Raw genomic sequence first — 19,194 nt, 5'->3', positions numbered from 1 at the left:
CGCATGTAGCTATGATGGTGTTTGCTAGTTCACGTTACATGCATTAATTTAATAACGCGGTTAGCTTACTCAACGTAAATTACACACGAACAACATTAAGCTACTCACGCAGAGAAGAACGGCTGCTGCTGCCATCATCATTTCTGCTACACTGGCAGGGCTAGGTTCATCGGATTTAAAGTGTGACCTCCTTTGACAGTATCAGCTTAAAGCACTTGTTGCAGGCTGCTGAGTTTGCATCTTTTGCTGTGAAGTACAGCCAGACTTTTGACCGCTTTGCCTTGGGCATTTTTAATCTGTAGCTCTGCTCTAAAAGAACGTACGTACCTGGACCCGCCTACTATCCTCGAAACGTAAAATGATTGGCTAGAATCTAAAGTGTATCATTCCATACCAGTTGGTGGCGGTAATGCACCTTTCAGTTGTTTGCCAACCGCCAATAGAAATGTAAGGAAGAAGAAAGTGTATCACAGCTCAGGAAAAAAAAGCACCGAAATAAAGCACCGAAATGCGCGCTGCTTTTCGGTCTGGTTACTACCGTTTATGTCAGAACCGGTGCCATGATGGCACCGGATACCGGTACCCATCCCTATTCATATGTATGCAAAAACAGATGGTAGAAGAATACGGCATCAGTTTTCTAGCTCTGGTTGTGTTTTGTTAAAAAGATAATCAGGATTTCATTTATTTCTCTGTCCACAGCCCTCAAAGCGCTGCCTTCAGATCTTTAAATGACACAGCATGAAATTCTGTTGCTGCCGACCTAATAAACTGCCAGGCTCATACTCAAGATGTTGTATAGCTAAAAATGAGATGCTGTCCTAAAGGACACCTGGCAGGTCAAATAGACCAGCTTTAATCCGTTCTACTTAGCTGCACTGTGTCAGGAAAAACAAGCCTGTGTCAGTAGAAAAAAATCATAAATAAATCAGAAAATCTGTGAGGCAAAAGTACAAAAAAGCATGGAGTTAAAAATATAACGTTTCAGATTTATTTTCCACGACAACCATCCATTTACTTAACCTGTTATAGCTGTTAACCCTTTAAAACCGGTCAGAGCGGGCACGCTCTGTTTTGCGTAACTATTTTTAAATCCTGGTAGCACTGCAACCACGTGAGCTAGCGCAATAATTTTTTTTGCATATGAAACTGGAGGAGTTGTACTTACATCTTATGCCATCAGCTTGTCCTAGGTCACGGTTTCCTTCCACATATAGCTTTGCAAAAACTGCATAAAAAGCGCTTGCAGCAACAAAAACATAATATTCCAGAAACACGCTTTGCCGATCCGATCAGCTGTTCATAACACTTCCTACGTCCATCAGCACGAACTATCGCATGTCCGCCATGACCTGCCCGAAACCGGGAGTGACGTCATTTTCGCGGAAATGTAGTTTTTTTACCATCAAGGCCTCATGAGCTTATACTGGTGTTTTTAAAAGTTATGTTTGACTTTCTGTGTCGTTTCTGGGATGCTTAGGACTCATATCGCACTGCTGGAAATAGTTTATTTTGATGCATATGCTGCTTTTTTGCAAATTTGCACTATAATATTTATTTTTGTTTTTCCTGCAGTATATAAAAATTGCTCTATTTCAAAAATAAAACTATGAAGACAGTCAAAATAAATTTCCTGTGGTGGGAAACTATTTTGTGCAACTTTTTTGTATTTACAGTTTTGAGGGATAAGCCTCTTAAATTTCTCTAACTAGAAATATATGTTAAAAAACAAAAAACGATTTTCAATTTTTTTTGTAGTTTATTGCACTTTTTTGCAATTTATGTAATTACTATGCACTTAATGCATGCCTATTATTAAAATTTAGGCTGTAATGGTTGTATTGATGTATATCAACTTAAAATGCTCCCAGAAATGGCTCTATAACATGTAAAAATATAATATAAGCTCTAGCGGACTTGGTTCTATGGTAGGTCTTAAAGGGTTAAGAAGGGAAAAGTTGTACACCATGGACAGGCTAACAGAGAGACTGAAAAGGAGACACTCCCACACCTGAAGCCAGTACAGAATCACCTGTGGTAAAATTGTAAAGCTAACATCCACACAGGGAGAGATGCACATTGGACATCACTTAAAAGCTCAGGGATAGTCCAGGCTCTGGTTGCCTAGGTAACACTCTCATATCTTTACTAGGTCATATGTCATTCAGTGATACCCTGCGCTCCCACGAGTACTTGCTGCAGTCGCTGGCCTTAAAATTTGAGAAAAGTTTATTTCAGGACCCAACCACTTCCTATCAGAGTTTTTTTTTTCTTTTTTTTCTAAATTTTGTTCCCCCATTCGTAATCACTTGAAGTTGCCAAATGCCGCTGACTTTCTATGGTCTTTGCTCGCCACATCATACCGTGTAACGTTCTCTCTTTAAGCACAGCTGATTTACAATATCTGGTGGGTAAGGTGCATATCCTTGATATAAAATATAAAAACCTTACCTGAAATCCTCATTTGCATGAATTGCTAAAAAAAATAACCAGGAAAATGCATTTAAGTATTAAATAAAAAAAAAATAGAAATATTAAGATCAGAAAAGTATTACTAGTAGTACTACTATTATTATTAATAATAATAAGTGTCAAGTTATTTTTACAGGGGATGAGAGAAGATGTGTGAGGACAGATGCGTAATGCCACCAGAACATAATGAAAATATGACAGCAGTATGCTAATGATATACAAAGCGTCAATGGATTTAATCTTTTCATTAATTTCTATTCATTAGGGTTTTTATTTCCATTTTTGATCGAAAGCAGAAGGCCAGCCCAACTGAACAGGCTGACGTCAGATGTGTGTCCTTCTACAAACCAAGTCAGAGTATAATAGGCAGTACAAAGCCTAAAACAGGACATATAAGCATGCGATGTAAGCTTCTTTACTGTGCTTGTATATTAACAATATAAAATGTAAACCTCCTGAGACAATTTTATAATAACGTCACGTATCTTAGCTTACTTTTTTATATAAATGTGTGGGTGCTTTCAACAAGTTAACAGTTTCTTCTTTAACATTCATTTTCATATTTATAAGGTTTAAGTTAGTAAATTGTGATTGCTATTATAAAGACTAGTGCAACAGGTCATTTCTGTAGAAAGTCTAATTGTGAGAACTGACTAAAGGAGGAAATTGCTTTGTTATTTTATTGTTTTGTTTGCATTTGTTCATGTAGTATGTTTCTTCATAGTGCGTCACTTGAACTATTTATTTTAATTTGGTGTTGAATGCCATGAATATTGTTAGTCATTGTTTTGCAGAAAGGTCACTGGGGCTGATGTTCGCAAGGAAAACTACTTAACTTTCTTAGTAAACCTAGCTTAATACTCGATGTTACCATAACTTCTTACAGACGTTGAAACCAATTTTTTAAAGCATTTTTATTCAACTTTTTACAGGTATACAGGATTGAGATGCTCTCCTTTGCACAATGCTGTAAGAATGCTTAGCCATAGGCTGGATGCCTACAGCCCTTCTTTTGTATATAGCCATAAGCCTATAAAGGTTTTAATCCTTTTTTTGAAAAATTTTATGTTATCCACATTAGCTTTACATCCTTCTACCATCCTTCTCTAAAGTGAAATATTTACCCCCTTAATGTCCCACCAGCTGCTATTGGCCCAGTGAGGGAGGTCTGTGGTTGTACTTATATGTGGAACTCATTCAACTCTCTGCTTAAGTCCGGATTAAAATAAATACTTTTATTGCTCTGATACTATGAGTGCTCAATATAAAGACGTATGTTAGACTAAGAGAAACGGGAAAGCCCTATTTTGCAAATCAAAAGGTGAGTAAACTGAGTTTAGATGGGTTTATCTTCCTCTATAAAGTGAATTTCAGTCTAACTCCCTTGACACTCAGGCTTTGCTTAACAAGAGGAGCTGAGACAGAAAGCCCAAGGCACTGAAAGTGAAGGACTGTTAAATAATTTTTGTCAGAAGGGGTGGCAGGCTTGGATTCAAGCAGACAAGGCTTCAGCAAAACACAAGGGATCATCCTGTGGGGGGAGAAAGAATGTGTGTCATGCACAACACCTTCGCAGGCCATTCTGATCAAGCTTTTTCACTAGATTGGCAGCTGCTGAACAGAGTCCTGAAACACACACTTATATAAGTCACACACATACCTTAGATTGAAACTGAGGATGTGCATTTCAAGAAATAAATGCTATTTGATTTTCAATGGGAACTATTCCTTTGTTTATCGAGGAGTTCCCCAAAACTGGTCTCAAATGCTGCACTTAGTCCATCCATCCATCCAACAATCCAACCTTTTCCTGGTGGGACAGGCCCAGAACACCTCACCCAGGAGGCATCCAGGAGGCATTCTTGTAAGTGGCTCTACTCTGAGCCTCTCCCGGATGGTCGAACTCCTCATCCTATCCTAATGTGGATAGGATGTGGCAGATTTGTGAAGTGATAACTTTATTTGCCACAATTTGCACTGGACTTGAATTTTATTTTGTTTCGTTCTAGTACCGTCTAATCCCGCGTCTCACACATTTTATTGCTCTTAGTTCTGTTCTTCTAATTCTGTTCTTCTAATTTCATCAGCAGACCACTTCTCGATACATTATCACCATCTTCTGGCATTAGCAACACATTAAATGAAGGCAAAAAGTTTGACAAAGGGGTGTTCAAGTGGGTCAAGGGTCCTTGTCGTGATCCGATAGTTAGTAGGTAGGAAAAGCTCCTCTTGTGCTGCATTGCTTACAACGCTTTACCTCTGCTGTGCTGATTACTCATACGTCTGCTATACCTCCTACTCAAAACTTCCAACCTTATCTGTTTATTTCCCAGAACTGCATGCCACAACACTGGGTGCATCTTAATTGGAAAAAAGTAAATGTTTTTAGTGTTAGGAACTTTCAAAAAAAGGTTATTTCTCTGTGTTACCAAGTAATAGTAGAAACTTTCTAGTTATGTTCATATTCTTTCTCATATATATATTGTACTTCTCACACAGATGATGATCACAAATGATCACCACAGAGCTGGGATCACAGTCTCACAAAATGATCTTTAAATTGGTCTATATATCATGAGCCCAATGTGCCGTGGGCCTGTAGCTTCTATGCTCTCTGACCAACCTAAAGACAAAGATATGAAGAGCTGTAATACACACACAATGTTTTCTACAGATGAGTTTTCTGTGTCCTTCAAGTTCTATTTTTTAAAGTAAATTTGGCCAACTGAGTTACTTGGACTATGGAAATCCACAAATGCTGTGCAATTTACAACAATAGGATTAAAACACTTGAGAACAAATTGGATGATAATAGCCCCAGACATCAGATTCATGGAGAAATGTCCTGCAATTCTTCACAGATTATTCTTTTCAGCTGCTCTTTGCTGCTGGTGCTCGATTAGTTTAAAATCAAGATAGAGAGATAGAGAGAACTTGCACTTTTGCCTCCTTTCAAACCTTGGGGAGTCAGCGTCATGTTGCGCTTTGAGTGCTCGGACAGAGTAGAAAAGCGCTATATAAGAACCAGTCCATTTACCATTTACCAGTAATATCATATCCTTTTTGACACTGGGTGTAGGACTGCTCAATTATGAATTGAAATCTTTGCTATTTAACATAATTAATCAGGAACTTAACAACCATTGTGCATTTGTTGAAGCTAAAAAACATTTGCGTTACATGCGATTCCCTATACAAGAGGCTGACTTGGCAGCATTTATACCTGCACATCTCGTGGCTTCATTCCTCTGGATTTTCACGATGCGGTTTCTGTCTGTGGGTTGACATAAGTTGATCCATTCTCTTCTAGTCAGTTTGTAAAATTATGTGACACAAGAAGTAGCTAAAGATGCATAAAAGGAAATAATGGTGCTTTACAGGTCAGTCGCAGTTATTGCAGGCTATGTCGACATGAAGTGTGGACAACCACCAGTCGCACAGCCACCAGTCCCAAATACTCCAAGTGGGCTGCCTGGGTGAAGAGGCCCACATGGGAGTGGATGGTAATCACAGCGAGAGCAATGGAGAGCTGACAGCCAGCCAACACTTGGAACATGGAAAGCCGAAAGCAAGTCGCAGAACCCAGTGTTGTGTTCAGAATTTTTGGAAGGAATTTTTTGGAAGAAATCTCAGGAGAAAGATTTGTCTTTTAAAAAAGGATTTACTTTGCTTTTGGCAGTTGAAATTACAAGTTTACAGCGCTGCGGACCTCTATGTGAACCAACAGCATGTTTCACAAAAAGGATGCCCCTCAAACGGGCTGTACACATCTTCCTCCATATTTTCATGTCCTCAAAACTTCTGTAAATCTTTATCTTTGTTGCTAGTGTCAAAGTGGATGCATTTTGAGCTCTTTTGATCTTCCGCTGATTTTTCTTGTCCATTTTCCATGTTGTTCCAATTTTCTTCTTTCTCCCTCCTTTACGGAGGGAAAGTACGGCAAAAAGTACGGCATTTACAATTCCGTCTTTTTCAGAAACTCCCACGAAAATCAATTTTGTAAAGGCCACTCCTTGTGCCAATGCCTGTTTGTTCTCAAAAATGCCACTTCTCTTTTCTGAGTCCAAGTCAGTTCAGCTGTAGAATGTCTCTTGGCAATGGTTAAAGTGTTCAATGATGAAATTATTGCTCCAGCATCAGCCATCGAACACATCTTTTCATCCTAGATTGGACAGGTCTCCATTGGCTCTGTCATAGGTGTTGTAATCGAACCTACATATATTCCAGGGTCCTATCAGTATGGGTTTTGGTCCAGATCTCGGGAACCACCTCTCCCTTTAAGCGGGTAGTTTTTGGTAGTTTGGTGCTCTCCTATTATCATACTCTGGAATCCGTTGTTGTCGTCCAGATGTTGGTCTCTGGGCACTTATCTGTTGTGGATATTGGTTTGGACATTCCTTCAATGTCCTCTTATTCAACAGGCAGAACAAAGATCACTGTCAGCGTGAGGCCTTCCTTGTAGTCTTTCATACACTTCTGCCTGGTGTTCCCCTCTCAAGCGTCCTCTTTCAACATTCCACATTTGTTAAGGTCATGGGCCTGGACCTCGTTCTTGTTGTCACCTTGGCTTACACTCAGGCTTTGTTTGTGTAGCCAATGCAGCAGCCACAGCTTGTCATTTCCCACAATATATTAGTCCGGACAGTCACGCCGAACAAAGCTTATGACCTTCAGAAGACTGAGTGCCAACTCATTATGAGCACGTTTGCAGTAAATGTATGAAAATGATTATAACCACTTATTTTATTAAAAGAAATCAAACATTTTCAATCCCAACACCAGAGGTAAAAGCAGTGGTTGGCTGCTATTAATGATTCTTCTACAGGTTTACCTGCAAATAACTTTTACATAGTTTGAGTGCACCTTAGATCCTCTTTCCATTTGGGTCGTAAATGATAAACAAAGATGAACAATGTGTCAGCACATCTTCCCATTGTGCAACTGTGAAACTACAAAAGGTACTGCCATCATTTACAGCCACGGTGTGCAAAGTAGTGACTGAGTAATCAAGGGAAAGGGAGAGACTTCTACACTCCTTTCTTAACCCATTAATACACACACGCACACTCATTTTCAGATAGCGCATCATCCTTGACCTGGTATTGATCGTTTTTATGCTTATATGGATAACCTGCTATATAAGAGACTTCATCTGTCTTTTAACTTAGTGTGACAGACTAGGAAAGAGGCATGACCTTGGTACTGATTCTCTAGCCCCCTGTCACTACTGTACATACACAATGAGATTGGAAGCATCACCAGTGCAAAATGGTAGCTCCCATTTAAGATGTATTTTGCATTTATACAACCCCATATCCCCATTCTCCCACCTCTTTGTTTCGCATTCAGCACAAGTCACTGCGGCAGTGCTGGCCAGATCCAAGTCAAAACACGCTGGACCCCATATGTCCCAAACTAATCTATTTTGGTTTCATCTGACCGAATGTACTGCCAAAATTCACCAGCCTGTTTTTCGCCTCTTCCCTGTATTTGGAGACATTTATTCTTGTATTTTTGTGTCCTTTTGTGATTTTCTTCTTGTTTATAGACATTGATTTCATAAAAAGTCCTTCGCAGTGTTTGAGCATCTCCAAGACACCAGTTTTCAGAGATAAATCCTCTGCCAGATCAGAATAACTTGATATATGTATGGGCAGAGAAATTAATCAGCATTCAAGGTTAACCTCTGTAAAACAGACACACAAGTTCAATACATGCATTCTTTGGGCTAACTAAACAAGATTACAAGTAATTATTTTAATTATTTAAAATTTAAAAATTAATTATTTTTTCCATATTCAAGCAGCTCTAACGGGAAATGATTTTTACTTTGCATGCTCCTAACCACTGCAGCAACATTATGTTCAGAACTTGCTAATTCTCCTGTACCTTTGTATCTTGGAGTTTTTTAGACTGTATCTAGGGGGATTTGGGAATTTCCTGAAGTTTTGTTTTATAGATGATGTCAAACACCTGTTTAGACCATTACACAAAAATGTCTCCACAGGTCAGTAAGTTGGATTAGCTACCTATAGCAGGCTGAACCTGGGTTTGGTGTAACTTTGGCATCCCTGAGGCTCTTTACACAAACATCCACTACAACAGAATTGTGCAAGCTATAGCTAAGGGTAGTGCTTTCAAACAAGGGCAAAAGGTTTTATTATTTTAGTGAGGGCGCTAAAGACTGTCCAGAATTTTATGTGGTATGTCCCAGTATAATTCAGTTTGTTACCTGTTCAGATAGAAAATGTTGTTAATGGCTCCGCTTGCATTTAAAGGGTGCTTCCACCAAAACGGGAAGTTCTTTTATACCTGTAGGAGGTTAGGGAGAAGGAGAGTCACAGTCTGATTAATATTGTAGGTCTTGACTTCTCTCGGATCTGCATCTGATTTTTGTTTGAGAACTCCCCAATCTGCTCCTCTGTGTGAAACGTTTTAACTCCTGGTAGACAAAATACAGTGTTTACATTGAGCTGTCTCCTTTGAAATGATAAATATCAGCAACAGTATCAATATCTTACTCATATTTTGGTCTTTTAAAGGCTTTTTTTATCCTATGAAATGCTTTTAAAGAGAACTGAAGATTTTATGCGTGCACTTTAAAACATCCGAATGTGCATGTTTGTGTGTGAATCTATAGTGTGTGTACAGATGGCAATGCTTCAAGAACGTATGTGGTTGTGCGGGAGGCATTTCTTATGCACATGCACTCCTCCTGCTGCTAATGGCCTTTTGCTTTTTGCATCTGTATGCTAGTCGTGACGCTGCTTTCTCTGTCAGGTCTCCCTGGAAAAACAGCTTTAATCTCAACAGGATTATTCTGTTGCTAAACAAGGTTAAATAAAGTCAATATGAGTTAAATATGAGGTTGAATAAAATAATAAGGTAAATACTATGCCGAATTATGCATGTTAGACTTGGTCCCAGTTTTGCCTGATTTGTGTTTGGTTCACTCTCTCAATAAAAACAAATAAAAAGAAAATCTTTTACTGAAGACTACAGTGGATGTGTGCAGTAGCTGTTAATCATGTGCTGATGTGATGTCACATTAGATTTCTTTTCTAATGTAGCATGGTGGGTAACTGTGATTTAATTCAGCTTTATAACATTATCAATGATGTGAAGCCTGATATATTTTGATGGGTACAATGTTAAACTATTTAACTGTTAATCACACTGCTGCTGCTCTTATGTTACATATGTTATTCATTACTACAATTTTTTTTTGTTTTTATTGTTAACATCATTTCTTCTATATAGAGTTTCACATAAAAATTTGGCCCAATTGCCCAGATCCAGTTCAAAAGTATGTTGGGCAAACTGATTTGCTGTTTCCACCAATCAAATCTGTCTGTGAAGCAAACGGGTTGATACGGACTCTTGTAGGGAGCTTTTTCTTTGACCTCAGACTTTTCACATCAAAATACCAATAAAATTCCTTAATTTTCGAACAGATATTTTATATGTGAAGAAAACCAATGTTTATAGCTCTCTTAAACTGTCAGTTTGTTTTATAGAGTGACAACAATACAATTAAATTAAGGACAACCTAAGATACAAGCTGTCTGTATGCAGATAAATGAATAAATCTTTACTTGTCAGATCTATGTAAACTCTTGTTGGCTGACTGTTGCCAGCAGTACCTGCAGCATTCAGGTATTCCATGCTGCATGCAGACTAAAATAGTACATCTGATCTTAAATGTTAATATGTAATCTACCAGTTACGTGGCAGCAACTCACATGTTATTGTTATTGGTGCCAGTCAGGCTGGTCTGAGTATTTCAAAAACTGACGATTTATTAAATTTTCCCATAAAACTAATTCTAGGGTTTACAGAGAATGGTCTAAGAAAGAGAACATATCCAGTAAGCAGCAGTTTTCTGGGTGAAAAAACCTTGTTGATGCTAGAGATCATATTAGAATGGGTTGATTGCTTGGAGCTGATAGGAGGGCAACAGTAACATCTGTGACATTCAGATGGTAGAGTCAGAATTTTGCTTATACTGCATGAACATATGGATCAGTGGTTCAGGCTGATGAGGGTGTAATAGTTTCGTGGACATTCTTTGGCACACCTTGGGCCCCTTAATACTAATTGAGCATCATTTAAATGCCTACCTGACTGTTTGTACTGACCGTGTCCATCCCTTTATGACATGCCATGTCATGCTCAATGTGTCTCAGACTGGTCTCAAACTATTGAATGTGACAGTGAGTTCACGATGGCTACCAGAGTGAATAGATCTCGATCAAATAAAAGACCACTGGGATGTGTTAAAACGGGAGATTTGCATCATGGATGTACAGCCAACAAATATGAAGCAACTGCGTGATGGCAAAAGGGTGTCCATACAGGTACAAGCAAGGTGTACCTCACATAGTGGCTGGTGAATGTAGATTGATAATTTAGAGAATCCACTAAAAAAAATTTTTTTTGCCACATTAAGCTAATAATTAAAATAATTCAAATAGTCTTTTTGTGGGCCAGTAAAGTTATACAGAGGGTAAAACCCTGGTCTGCTATTCCAGTAGGAAAGAAATGTTCTGTTTGAACACTGTGTATGTTAAACTATACAGCAAGTGTTTGGAAGGACACTGAGGAGGCATAATAGGTTACCTTTTACTCTTTAACCAATTAAGAACAAATGGAAGCATTTTCTATGCCAGGGTGCTGGAAATTAGAGTTTGTCCGTTAGTCGAACCTCGGATACAGGAGGAACAATGCGGTTTTCATCCTGGTTGCGGAACACTGGACCAGCTCTTTATCCTCTCAAGGATACTTGAGGGTGCATGGGAGTTTGCCCAACCAGTCTACATGCGTTTTGTAGACTTGGAGACGGCATTCGACCGTGTCCCTCGGGGTGTTCTGTGGGAGGTGCTGTGGGAGTATGGGGTGTCTGGCCCATTGCTACAGGCTATTCGATCCCTATACAACCGTTGCAAGAGCTTGGTTCGCATTGCCGGCAATAAGACTCGTTTCCGGTGGGTGATGGGCTCTGCCAGGGCTGCCCTTTGTCACCGATTCTGTTCATAATTTTTATGGACAGGATTTCTAGGCGCAGCCAAGTGGCGGAGGGCTTTCACTTCGGTGGCCTCAGAATCTCATCTCTGTTGGCTTCATCGGGTGATGGCCTCCAGCTCGCACTGGAACGGTTCGCAGCCGAATGTGAAGCAGCGGGGATAAGGATCAGCACCTCCAAATCTGAGGCCATGGTTCTCAGCCGGAAAAGGGTGGAGTGCAAACTCTGGGTCGGGGATGAGTTCCTACCCCAAGTGGAGGAGTTCAAGTATATTGGGGTCTTGTTCGCAAGTGATGGGAGAAGGGAGCCGGAGATCGACAGACGGATTGGTGCTGCGGCTGCAGTAATGCAGACGCTGCACCGGTCCGTCGTTGTGAAGAGGGAGCTGAGTGTAAAAGCGAAGCTCTCAATTTACCGGTCGATCTACATCCCTACCCTCACCTATGGCCATGAGCTGTGGGTAGTGACCAAAAGAACGAGATCGCGGATACAAGCGGCGGAAATGAGCTTCCTCAGAAGGGTGGCTGGCCTCTCCCTTAGAGATAGGGTGAGAAGTTTGGCCATCGGGGAGGGGCTTAGAGTAGAGCCGCTGCTGCTCCACATCGAAAGGAGCCAGCTGAGGTGGTTCGGGCATTTGACAAGGATGCCTCCTGGGCGCCTCCTGGGTGAGGTGTTCAGGAGAGACACGCTGGAGAGATTATATCTCTCGGCTGGCCTGGGAACGCCTTGGTGTTCCCCCGGATAAGCTGGAGGAGGTGGCTGGGGAGAGGGAGGTCTGGGCTTCTCTGCTTAGGCTGCTGCCCCCGCGACCCGGCCCCAGATAAAGCAGATGAAGATGGATGGATGGATGAAAGCATTTTAATCTTTTATCTTTTATCTATCAGAAGTCCCTAACTGACTTTTAATGTCCCTCCCACTTTGTGTATTCACAGCACAAACTGGCAGTGCAGTTGTTTGTCATTTGGCTTCACTTTTGTACTGTTGGAGAAAGCAATAACACATTTTCCATCTATTAAAAGAAGAGCAAATTCACCTTACCAGCACCTCTAAAGCTCATTAAATTATGTTTTATCTTGTTTGTTTAATCTGCAGGGAAAAAAAACAAAATGTAAAAGTGGAAATTAAATCCACATTGCTAACCTTGTCTAACTTTAGTTGTATAAGCCAATAAAAGTATTGACTTATTGACTACTCTTTTAATTAGTAAACAGAGTTATAATGAAACCAAGCAGTTTGAATAAATCAGCATAACGAAAAAGTACGAATAAAGTGCTTTATCAGTCAAGAAAAAGATAAGGGGAAGTGGCATCCATTGACCACCAGCACACTTTCCTATTCAGATTGGCATCATCAGGATTGTAGGTTTGGAAATAATTGTACTTTTCCAACCTGGACACCACTCTGAAAGTAAAACTATATCGCTTCTTGTTCTCTTTCCACAATCTTTGCGCAACAGCAGGTCACAACTGAGCACAATACCATGAATATCTGAAAGGGAAAATTACCAAAAGCATGCGCCATTATCCATATTTGTATGATTTACGGCCATGTTCCCATCTCCGACAGCAGCCTTTCCACTCCACCTTCTAGTCAGACCATTAACAGACTTGTCGCCAAGGGCTCTAAGCACGCCTCTACCTGCCAAAATTAATTTTAAAGCACAAAAAATGGAGACTGATTAACAATTACTGTGTCCACAGAGGATGCTGCAGCAAGCTGGTTTGCTTGAAGCATATTGAACCGTTTATTGAGCCAAATGGACAGAAACTCAATGGTGAATGCAGTGCATTTACAAAAAAGGGAGAACACAATGAGCTGCACTGATTAATTTTCATTAATATGTGATTAATGGCACTCCTGACATTTTGTGTCAGGTAAAGACATTTAAACACACTATGCACCATATCTGAACAGTCGATGCAGTGATGAACTAAAGCAATAACAATAATACCACAAGTTGTTTCAAAAATTACATTAGTTGCTTCTAAGATATTGAAAGGGTCTGACAAATTAATAAAACGTGCATTGTGAGAGAACCTCCTATTAAAGTTCACTTTGTCTTCTCCTATCAATGTTACTAGAGGAGAAAACGGACCGCAGCTGTATTTCGACAGACAACAAACTAATGTTTCAGTCATGCAGCAAAAAAGATTAACGTGAGCCTCCCATCGAGTTTCATATCATGCAAAACATGATACTAATGTTCCTTTTTCTGCAGATGATGCCGTGTTTCTGCCTCACGGAGTTCATCTAGCTGGTTTCATACGTGTCTTTACCACATCATTAACGAGTCAACGAGGCGAAAAACTGCACTGGCCTCAGACAGACTGAGACTTGCAGCCCAGTGCTGAAAATAAAAGTAAGAGAAATATACTACTTTTCTCCCCATGGCCCTTATTTCTCCTAGAATAGGGGTCTGGCTTTCTCCTTGGATTCTATTTTCAAGGCTTTGTTACTGTGACCCATTGAACACCTTTGTTAACGCTTTGTAAGCATCAAGGGGTTGTGTTTGTGTTCACTCAATTTTTTTTCTATCACCTTTTGCTGCTGTCACAATTGGTCTGTGTACTGCTGAAGATTTTCTTCTAGTGTCCGTGCCTAACACCCCAGTTTCACTTGGACAAATAGTCAATAGACTTAAGTTGTTCTTATTATGGGATTACTTTGTTCTGTTCCAAATTCCCTTTAGCACATGCCAGAATTTGTCTCCTTTGCATTTTAAACATCTTCATTTAAATCTCCATCCACGTTCAACTTACACAATAATACCTAGATGATGATGAATTGGCTAATCGCATTGGGAAATTAGCTAGCATCCCAACGAGACATTCTGTTTAATTGCTTTTGTGTAATGTCAAATGTTAAAAAACATGCCAATTTAAAACATGCCAATTAGGTGGCATGTTTTAAAAACTAGTTGCGGACTAAAAATTGTTCTGTTCCTGATCAAAATTTTAGTTTTAACCAGAAAATCAAACCAAAGTCAGTGCAGCAAACAACTTTGTAATTGCGTTGTTTCAAGGATTCAAGGAGGAATCAAGGAGCTTTATTTGTCATTCGCATCACATGTTAACATGAGGTGGAACAGAATTATGTACACACGGTCCGGAGTGAAAAGAAACAAAAATAATGAAGAAACAGACTTTTTTTCTTAAAGTTATAATAAATAGTTGTTTTTTTTTAACAAACAGAAATGACAAGTAATAAGACAACATGACGGGTAATAAGACAATAAACAAGTAATAACACAATAAACAAGTAATAAGACAAACAAGAAATAAGACAACATGACAAGTAATAAGACAATAAACAAGTGATAACACAATAAACAAGTAATAAGACAACATGACAAGTAATAAGACAACATGACAAGTAATGAGACAATAAACAAGTAATAAGACAATAAACAAGTAATAAGACAATAAGAGCGTGAGTAGCCGCTGCTCTACTGTGCGCCGCCATGTTGAGATTAGAGTTTAGAGTCCCTTATCAAAAATAATGAAGTCAGAAATGTATCATCTGTAAAAATATGAGCACCCTTCTTGGGGACATCGATTCCAAAAGGTCCTTTAATGAGATTTTAATCCACATTAACGGAATGGGCCACAATAATGCTTAGGTAGGATGTGGTGTTTAAACCATGTCTATTTTGTACTAAGGGACCAAAGTGTGCCAAGCAAATACCACCCACACTATTACATCACAACCATCCGCCTGAACCATTGATACAAGGCAGGATGGAACCATGCTTTCATGCTGGTCAAGCCAAATTCTGATCCTACCATCTGAATATTTTCATTGAAATTGAGACTTACCAGACCAGTCTTCCTTTTTCCAGTCTTCTGTTTTCCACTTTTGGTGAGTGGATGCAAATCGTAGCCTCAGTTTTCTGCTCTTAGCTGATTGGAGTGGCAGCCAGTGTGATCTTGGGCTGCTGACCCATCTGCTTCAAGGAGTTGTGCATTCAGAGATGCTCTTCTGCATACCTTTGTTGGAACAAATGGTTATTTGAGATACTATTGCCATGCTATAAGCTTGATGTAGTCGCTCTCCTCTGAACTCTGGTATCAAAAAGGCATTTTGGCAAGAGACCCGCCACTCAGTGGATATGTTGTCTTTGTTTTAGACGACTGTCTGTGAAACCAAATCGACCAATGACCAATGACCATGCTATGTTCAAAGTCACTTAAATCACCTTTCTTTCCCATTTTGATTCCTGCTTTGAACATCCGGCAGTCATGTTCACATGACTACATGCCTAAATGCACTGGCTAATTAGATATGTGCAAATAAAAAATTGCAGTGTGTAATTACTAAATTATTAGTTTTAAATATCACAGTCATTGGGATATTTTTATGTGAAAATGAAATAAAAAATAATTCTTGTTTTATCATCATAAAAATGTTTTAAGATATTTATATTACTACGAATTTCTAGTAAGCATTTCTTGTTTTGTTTTTTTCCTGTAAAATAGAACTGATTTAGCAATCCTAAAGCAACATCTGTATTATGCCCGCTCTACAGAGATAATTTTGCTGTCATCAATAAATAATGTGATACAGTTTGGTAAAGAAACAGTGAAACACCTGAGTGTTTCCCTCAGGTGTTTCCAAAACCCAAAGCTAATTATTTGGTAAATTGTAGCTTAGTGTAGCATACTAGCTTTTGCTTGAAGAGGCTCTGCACCCAGTGTTGGTCCCAGTGTGTGGTGAGTTAAATCTCTCTACTTTGCACACAATGTTACTTTATTTAAGTTAAGTGTTGTTATCCTAACCCTAACCCTACATATTTTCCTTAGGCCTTCAAATTTCTTTTTGAATGACTATGCACATATAGTTAGAATTGAAACAGAGAGAATTATACATGGATCTATAATCGCACATATAGTTACAATTTGTAATGTTTTTGTAGTCTGTAAAAAGAATTGATTAATTAAATGTGACTGGCACTTGCAGCACTGTCTTAAATGCAATTTTAACATTTTGTTTGTTTGCTTGTTGTTAACCGGTCATCTTGGTGTAAAACCCTCATTTTTATTCACACTGTGTATGTGTGCAGCCACAACTATACACATAAGTGTCAGCTCTGTCATAGTTTTTATGAAACACCAATGTGAGGTGAGCCAAATGCCCCCCAAAAACTTCTATCCTTGCTGGTCAACATCAACGTACCTATACTAAGGGAGAGAGAAAAACTTTAGCATGGGTATATAAATCCCTTGAAGGTGAAAGAGAAGAGAGGAGGTGCTCAGTGCGTCATGTGAGGTCCCCCAGAAGCTTGAGCCTATAGTAGAATAAAAATCCCCTAAAATAGACTTTATTAAAAAGGAATGTTTTAACCCTGTTCTTAAAAGTAGAGTGGATGTCTCCCACCTAAACCCAAAATGGGAGCTGGTTCCAAAAGTGAGGAGCCTGATAGCTGAAGGCTCTGCCTCCCACTGTACTTTTGTAGACTCTAGGAACGACAGGTAAGCCTGCCTACACTCTGAAAGTGGAGTGCTCTATAGATACAATGCAATACCGTGACCTCTGCAAGATATGATGTAGCTTTGCTGTCGAGGGCTGGAAAGACAAGGGTTTAAATTCACTTGCAGACTTTTGTAGATTAAGTGACAAGACAACTTACGTGGGAATAATATGAACCCTCCTAGTCCTGTCATTGTAACGTTTTTGATCAGCTGGAGGCTTTTCGAGAAGCTTTTAGGACAACTTGAAAATAAGAAAGTAGAAATGCATGGGTTCGTTTTTCAGCATCATTCTGCAAAAGAATATTTTTACTTTCAACATTGTCACTCAGATGGAAGAAGACAATCCCAGAGATGTGTTGTGTGTTTGAGCTGAAGGATATATTCTAGTTCACTTCAAGATTGCTCACAGTAGTACTGGAGGCCACGGAACGATTAGATAGTATTGTAGTTTGGGAATTGACTTGATAAGATTCTTTATATTGTATAGCCAAATATATAATATAGCCAATAATATTTAAATTATTGGCTATATTTCCAAAACATGCCAAAGCTGTCGTTTTGGAAGCATAGAGTATTCAGCTGTTTTAGCCCTAATTGTGTCTAAAGCAGCTTCAAGCAGCACAGACATAATTCTTGGATGTTTTCCATTTCCTCTGTGCAGCCGCAGTGTAAACGGCTGCTTCCTTTGGCTTTTCAAGGACAGCAGGGTGCACTGTGTGGTTAACCTCTGTTGTTGAATATAATAAAGTATGCAGCATTGTGCGGTATTTCGCCGGTGAGAGTATGATCCATGAAGGAGAGAGCATTATAAAACCATCATAAATGAAAAGAGGCTGCAGATAACAGTCCCTAAACACTGCCGCTGCTCTCCCGCTATCCATAATCACCAAAGAAACGGTGCATTACAGAGCGCCCAAACAAAATACAGCACAAACACTTGGTCATTTAACCTTGACTTAACATCTAATTCTCTCCAACAGAGGATAGATATTAGCTGTGTCATCCAGCGGAGAGGAAAGTACAATGAGGAATCTGTTCTTTTGTTTGAAATGAGTAATTTGTCTTTTTTTCCCCCCTGAGCATCACGCCGCACCACAGGCAGACAGTTTAATCTCAAATGTACATATTCTGCACTCATTTCCTGTTTTTAAATGTGTTATAATTTAGATTTTTACTTTGTAGTGTAATGGTGCAATTCTTTCTCATACATTTGTATTCTGAGTGTAATTGGCCAGATGGAAGGATTGGATGCTTTACTTTATAATTTAGGTTGATGATTTTAATGTTTAATAAAAAATCATTTAGAGTGTAGCCTTGAGTATTTCTGTTCAAACTGCTCCATTTCCATTTCTTATCGTGCTCTAAAGTTTTTTTTCTCGTTTGACACTATTTCCCCCTGGGGAATAATTGGAAGATTAGTCTACTTCATATGTTTTTCAATCCAATTCATTCATCTTAAACCATCATTTATGAATAACTATTTGAATACAGGTTGCAGAAACGCAGACATTTAGGCGTGGGGTGGTTGTGCTTGAAGGAGCTCACAGATAACAGTGTTTGGTTGCTGATTGGCTGTAATTGTGCAGCGGAGCAGTGGGAGGCTGGCTTTAAAGGTGGCTGCCAGGCCAATACTCTGCGTGTGTGCTGGCGTGGCGGTGCCAGTCCAGGCTGCAGATGAATAACAGATGTCGGCTGACAGGCTAGGCCATTTGTCATTTAACTGTCTAAGCAAAATAGGCTGGAGGGTGTCACCATAAGTCAATGTCACCAGCTTGGACGGCAAGGAAGAGATCCAAACATTTCAATACTGTTTAACCCCTCTCAGCTTTGTAGCATTGTATAACAGTGTGACCTGTTGTGCCTTTCCACTGCAGATACCCACTCTTCTTCTATGATCCTGATAAATTGCCGGATGTCACTCAGCTTAGAGGTCTCTTTAAACCCGAATTCACGGCGTGCTGACGAAAACTCTTCACGTGTTGTTAGGGTTCAATATTGAGGAGGGGTAGAGGAGGTAATCAACTTCCATAATAACAACACTGATCCGGCCAGGTGCAATCAAACGATGATTTTAATGACACGCGTGGGAAGATCGCCCGCTGTACGCAGACAGCGCCGATCCCCAACTTACAGAGCCTAAGCAGGTGTTTTATACCTTTCAGGGCTTAAATTTACTACACCCCTAAACGTCACTCAGATACAGTTCATACATAGGTTTCAAAACCACAATGA

General features: G+C 39.5%; 2 long non-coding RNA genes across 2 annotated transcripts in view; both read left to right on the top strand.

Moving 5' to 3' along the window:
* Positions 1 to 19,194, top strand: part of LOC146526110 (uncharacterized) — a 200,449-nt gene that overhangs the window by 99,558 nt on the left and 81,697 nt on the right. The gene's annotated exons all lie outside the window — the stretch shown is intronic.
* LOC146526111 (uncharacterized) overlaps positions 1,585 to 19,194 on the top strand; it is a 29,117-nt gene continuing 11,507 nt past the window's right edge. The window contains exon 1 of the long non-coding RNA XR_014873160.1: positions 1,585 to 18,943. This is a non-coding gene — a long non-coding RNA (uncharacterized LOC146526111). The remainder of the gene's footprint in view (positions 18,944 to 19,194) is intronic.

The sequence above is a fragment of the Neolamprologus multifasciatus genome, chromosome 1, assembly GCF_963576455.1.
Source record: "Neolamprologus multifasciatus chromosome 1, fNeoMul1.2, whole genome shotgun sequence".
Classification (NCBI taxonomy): domain Eukaryota; kingdom Metazoa; phylum Chordata; class Actinopteri; order Cichliformes; family Cichlidae; genus Neolamprologus; species Neolamprologus multifasciatus.
This window is presented reverse-complemented; position numbering and strand designations above follow the sequence as displayed.